The sequence below is a fragment of the Fukomys damarensis genome, unplaced genomic scaffold (genome assembly GCF_012274545.1).
Source record: "Fukomys damarensis isolate Sample0158 unplaced genomic scaffold, DMR_v1.0_HiC HiC_scaffold_37, whole genome shotgun sequence".
NCBI lineage: Eukaryota > Metazoa > Chordata > Mammalia > Rodentia > Bathyergidae > Fukomys > Fukomys damarensis.
Window position 1 is genome coordinate 2943722 of NW_022900949.1, and position 6280 is coordinate 2950001.

Here is a 6280-nt window from a genome sequence, read left to right on the forward strand (position 1 = left end):
AATAATAATAATAATAATAATAATACATAAAATCAAAAGAAAGCTGCTTCAGTATCAAATTGGTATGAGGTGGGGCCAGGATTCCTTTTCTTCTTCCAGAGGGTGAGGGTGGAACCCAAGGCCTCATTCGCACTACACCAGCATTTTACCACTGAGCTGGACACCTCCCGGGTTTATATCCACACCCTTGCTCACCGCCCTGCGCTCTCTCCAGGACGTGGAAGGGCTGAAGTTTCTGATCTTGGGGCGGCCCTCACTCCTCGCAAGGGAAGCCCTCACAGACCCAGCAGCCTACACTCCAGGCTGGTGCCCACCTCCCCCTGCCCTATCGCGGGTCCTGGGCAGGCTGGACTCCTGGTGTTTTAGAATCAGAACAGAGGCTTGATGATCGGAATCGTGCCATCTGCCAAGCTGATAGGGACAACGTGATGTATTCAGAGTCAGGGTCTTGGAAGAGCTCGTCGGTTTAAAGTGACGAGTTAAAGTCTCAACTAGAGTGGGTCCCAGCTGACGGGGTTGTGTCCTTCTGAAAGGGGAAACTTGGACACAGAGAGACAGCCACACAGAGAGGAGACACGGGGAGGACGTCAGCTACAAGCCAGGGAGCGCCTGAAGACACCAGCAGCCAGAGGAGAAATGCAAACAGATTCTCCCAAAGCCCTCCAAGGGAGCCAACCCTAATGTCCCTTGATCTTAGACTTTGAGCCTCTTAGAACAAACAGCAAGACAATTGTGTGTGTGTGTGTGTGTGTGTGTGTGTGTGTGTGTGTGAGTGACTAGGAATGGAACCCAGAGCCTTCACACTAAGCTACCTCCCCAGCCCATTTTTTATTTATTTGTTTTGAAACAGAGCCTTGCTAAGTTGCCCAGGCCAGGTGTGAACTTGAGATCCTCCTGCCTCAGCCTCCTAGAGTACAGGCATTACAGGTGTGCACTGTGACCCCTGGCTAAGGCTACACATTTTTGTTCCTTGAGCCATTCTTAGTTGTGGCGGCCCTAACAAACGAACCTAGAGCCTTTGGCTGGACATGTGTGCCATGGGGTGGGTGATTTGGTATCAGCCAGGATAAGTGAGGTTATAGTGGTGTGAAGAGCAGTACCAGACTCTCAGGGTCCTTAAATGATACAAAAGTACAGTTAGCTCTTTGTGTCCGTGAGTTCCACATTCTCAGAGGGAAGCAATCACAGATTAAAAACACCTCTAAAATGCTACATCTGTCCTGAACATGAGCAAGCTTTTTCCCACCATTATTCTCTAAGCAATGCAGTGTAATAACTATTTCCACGGTGCTTGCACTGCATTAGGGAATACATTTATCTAGAGATGATTTAAAGTATACAGAAAGGGGGCCAGGGATTTAGCTCAGTGGGATTTAGCTTGCAAGCACAAGGTCCTGAGTTTGACCCCCGGTACCAAAAAAAAAAAAGAAAAGAAAGTAAAGTATACAGAAGGATGTGTGTGGATTCTATGCAGACACTACACTGTTTTATTAAGACTTGCACATCTATAGATTTTTTTTTATATCTGTGGGGGAAATTTGGAAGCAATTCCCAGCAGATATCAACAGACAGCTATTATTTCTCATGAATACCTATCACAGGTCACTTTGGAGAATCTTTCCTGGAAATTCTTTGTCACAACCCAGGTGACAAAGCAGGCGTTCTCTGGAATGTTGCAAGTCACCAAAGCAAAGAAATCTCTGGAGGGCCTCATTGTAGCAATTCAGTCTTCTGGCCTGGAAATGACGCATCTCTGCTCATTGCTCATTGGCCAGAATAAGTCACATGACCCACCCAACTCTAAGGGTGCAGGAGAACCACCCTATCACATGCCCGGAAGAGAGGAAAAAATATTGGTGTACACCACTGATGACTAACAGACTTGGAGATGGACTTTGACTGGAAATTCTTGGGCTGTGTCATGGTTTGTATCTAGATGCCTCCGCAAAGCCTCGTGTGCCTATAAGGTGGGGCTTTGGGGAGATGATCGGATCATGGAGGTGTGACGCTCAGCAGTGAATTAGTCCACTGATGAATTGGTAGCTAAATACGATATCGGAAGGTGGAACCTGGTGGGAGGAGTCAGCCACTGGGGGCGTGGCCTGGAAGAGTCTCTCTCCTTCCTCCTCCCTTGATCTCTTTCTACCTTCCGCAACCGTGCCGTGGACTTTTTCTCCGCTACTATGCCCCTCTGCCGTGCCACCTGTCAGCCAACTATGGATGGAAACCTGTATGAACTATGAGCTGAAATGAACTTCTCCTCAAGGGAGTTGTGAGTGTCGGGTATTGTGTCCCCACGGTGAGACAGTAGCTAAGACAGGCTATCAGGTGACCTCTCTCTGCTTCTCGGCTTGAAGTTCAGGGAGTGCCAAGAAACCCTGGTGTTTAATGACTTGAACTCGGGGTCAGGGCACCTGCTCCGTAGCTGGAAGGAGCTGCCTGATGGGTGCAGGTCTGAGATGGATGGAAACAAACTCGTAAGAGGGCTTTCTTTACGCATTTCAGCCCTCAGTCTCTGCAAACAGCTGTGTATGTAGAGAGAAATGGCAACTGATATCACCCCGAGAAAGCTGGAAGGCTGTGTCCAAAGATCTCTACACAGAGGTGCCAGCAATCCCTAGAGAAAAAGCACAACGTGTCCACCCAAAACTTATGCACAGATGTTCATGGCAAGCTGGGTATGGTGTCACACACCTGTCATCCCAGCGCTCAGGAGGCTGAGGCAGGAGGATTTCTGTGAGTTTAAGACCAGCCTAGGTTACAGAGTAAGTTCAAGGCCAGCCTGAGCTACATAGTGAGACCCTGACTCAAAAAACAAACAAACAAACAAACAACAAGAAAAGCAAAACAGGGCTTCCAGAGGGCCGGGTTCTGCTCCTCACCCATTAAGTAACCCTGGGTATAACTTCTCCCAGTGTTAGGTTTTTTTTCCCCAGTTAAATTTGTCACCTATAACTTGTACGTAATTTTAGTCCCCTACTTAAAAGGTTGCTTTGCCATTTAAGATAAAACTCGACAGCAGGCCCAGACTTTAATTGCCGACGTCTTATTTTTCCGCCAGCAGGGGGCGTCCCTGCCCTGGGCCCGGATGGCTGGAGGGTTGATTACGGAGAGGCCAACTCCCTGCTCCGCGGCCCTTAGGAAAAAAACAACAACGCGACTGGAGAGGATTAGAGAGCAGAGATATTTTTCTAATTAGACAATGATTACCCATGTGCTTAAAATAAATCTAGGAAATGAAACATTAAAAAGATGGTCATGTGTGTTCATTTAGAAACAGCTCCTTTAGACCATCTGGCAGCTAAGGGTGTGGTTTGAGCTCAGCATGCACACGTGTGTGTGTGTGTGTGTGTGTGTGTGTGTGTGTGTGTGTGTGTGTTGTTTGTTTGTTTTTGAAACAGGATCTTACATCGTTCATGCTGGTCTTGAATTCACTATGTAGTCTAGACTGTCTTTGAACTCATGGCAATCCTCCTGCCTCAGCCTCCTGAGTGCTGGGATCACAGGTGAGTGCCACCACTCCCAGCTTTCTGAGTTCAATCTTAACACGAATACGCACACAGAATGAGAATTAAGTCATTGGCATACCCGGATTTGAACTCTGTTAATAGTTTCTTCTCTTTTCCCATAGTGTTTCTTATTTTGCAATCAATTTAAATACCTGGGAGCCAGGCATGGTGGCGCACACCTGTCATCCCAGCACTCGGGAGGCTGAGGCAGGGGGATCGCTGTGAGTTCGAGACCAGCCTGGGCTACATAGTGAGTTCCAGGTCAGTCTCAACTACATAGTGAGACCCTGCCTCAAAAAAACCAAATAAATAAATAAATACCTTGAGTTTGCTATGATTGAAACTCAGGGTTACAAAAGGAAAGGCAGACAGATTGAATGATCTGAAGACGGGCTGAACAAAGAAGAAAAATAAAGCAACAGCAGAGAGATATCTGCATCATAAATGAAGGAAGAAGCCTATGGGTTTATTCCTGGTTTTTTTGTTTATTTTTTTTTGTTTTGTTTTTTTTTTTTTTTTTTTTTGTAAGGAGGCACTGGGGATTGAACCTAGAGCTTAATGTAAAAGCTTTGGGGGGCATTGAGACGGTCTCACAACAAAAAAGCTTGGTCTTCCTGCATGAACGGAGCCTCTGAAACACACGCATCTGGGGCACATGTTTCTGGCAGCATTTCTGGGAGCGATACCATTGCTTGTAAAAGCTGAAAATGGAAAAACAGTTTCGGGGACTGACAATGAAGCCATAGTTTAATAAATTGGGGCTCAGCTTGTTCCACCAGTGCTCTGCACTCATTAAAAAGGATGAGACAGACCGCCATTTATGGACAGGGAAAAATCCCTGGGAACGTTGATCCATGGAAAAGAAAATAAGAGCCCTGGCAGGGCTGGGTCCAGTCTGGCTACACTGACGTTCACAGCAGGCGCGTTACGCAAGTGTGTGCATGCCGGGACCCTGGAGGGTATGCCCACGGAGCAAAGGCAGGCACAATCCTGTTTGTGTTTCCAGTTTTATTCTGAGACAGAGTCTCACCAAGTGACCCAGTCTGATTTCAACCTCGTGATCCTCCTGTCTCAGCCTCCCACGTAACTGGAATGGCAGGTGTGTGCCACCACGCCCTGAGGGTGAGAGTTTCTGCAATTTTATTTTTCTATTCCTTGATGCTTTGATAATGAGATCAGTGTGCGTGTGTGTGTGTGTGTGTGTGTGTGTGTGTGTGAGCGCGCACTGTGGGAGTGCTGGGAAAGGAACCCAGGGCCTTTCACACGCTCAGCTAGTGCTCTACCACAGCCTGACATTGTGATTTTTTTTTCCTGTGTTTTGATTTTTGGAGGCAGGGTTTCCCTATGTAGCCCAGGCTGGCCTCAACTCTTGAGGATCCTCCTGCCTCAGCCTCCCAGTTGCTAGGATGACAGGCATGTGCCACCACACCCATATATATTTTGTTTGTTTGTTTGTTTGTACCAGGGATTGAATTTAGGGCCTTGTACTTGCCAGCAGGCAGGCGTGGTGCCACTGAGCTATAACCCAGTCCTACATTATTTTAATATCTGTAAAGCCCCAGAAAAATCTTGTTAGTGAAAGATTAAACATCCCTTGAAATTGGGACCCCTTAAACCACAGTTGTTTTAGATTTTCACTGTTACAATTCAAATTGGGGTGATGATTTTTGTCCCTTTCAGCAATGACATTAAACCCAGAACCTTTGCAGTGACCCACATTCCAAGATCATTTTATATATTTATTTTTAACTTTTTTTTTTTTTTTTTTGAGCCAGGGTCTCACTATGTAGTTGAGATTGACCTGGAACTCACTATGTAGCCCAGGCTGGTCTCGAACTCACAGCGATCCTCCTGCCTCAGCCTCCTGAGTGCTGGGATGACAGGCGTGCGCCACCATGCCCAGCCTGATATATTTATTTTTAGTTTTGAAACAGGGTCTTGCTAACTCAGTAAATTGCCCAGGCTGGGCTCCAACTTGGGATCCTCCTGCCTCAGCCTCCCAGGGTGCTGGAATTATGGGCGTGCACCACCACGCCTGCTGATGACCCTTTCCTCTCCTCTCCTCTCCTTCCCTCTCCTCTGTTTCCCTTCCTTTTCCTCTCTATCCCCTCCCTTCCTTTCTTTTTCTTTTCTCTCTGTGGTGCTGGGGATTGGAACCCAGGACCTGGCACAGGTCAGGCAAGCTCTCTGCCACTAAGCTGCGCCCTCAGCCTTACGCATTGACCTTTAGCAGCATCTCTGATTCACTCTTTTCTTCTTTCTCTCTTTTTCTCTCCGTTTGGGGTGGGGTTTTGTTGCATTGCTCCGGCTGACCCCAAACTCCTGGACTCAGTGAGTCTCTCACCTCGATCCCCTGAAAAGCCAGGAGCACAGAACATCACAGCTGAATGTTTCCTGTCCCCACACTGCTGTCGAGGGATCCTGGCCAAGCAAGAGTTTACTGCTTCTCAGCTATGTTCTTAGGGAAGGAGACAGACGTGGGAGGTCTCATTACCAGGCCTGATGCACCTCGCCGAGTTACCCTGGAAGAAGCGACCAGAGCTGTATCGTCCCAGCCGAGGGCGCCTAGGCCTTGTTTCCAACAGCCTTGAAAACCCCTAGGCGCCTGGGGGTGAACTCAGGGACAGCGCGCGCGTGCTGAGCGCCTTTCTGCTCTGGATTCCATTCCCATCACTACTACGGGGAAAAACAAACAAACAAACAAACAAATACACCCAAGGATTGCAATTTAAAATATCCACAATCTGGGTGTGGTGGCGCACGCCTGTCAT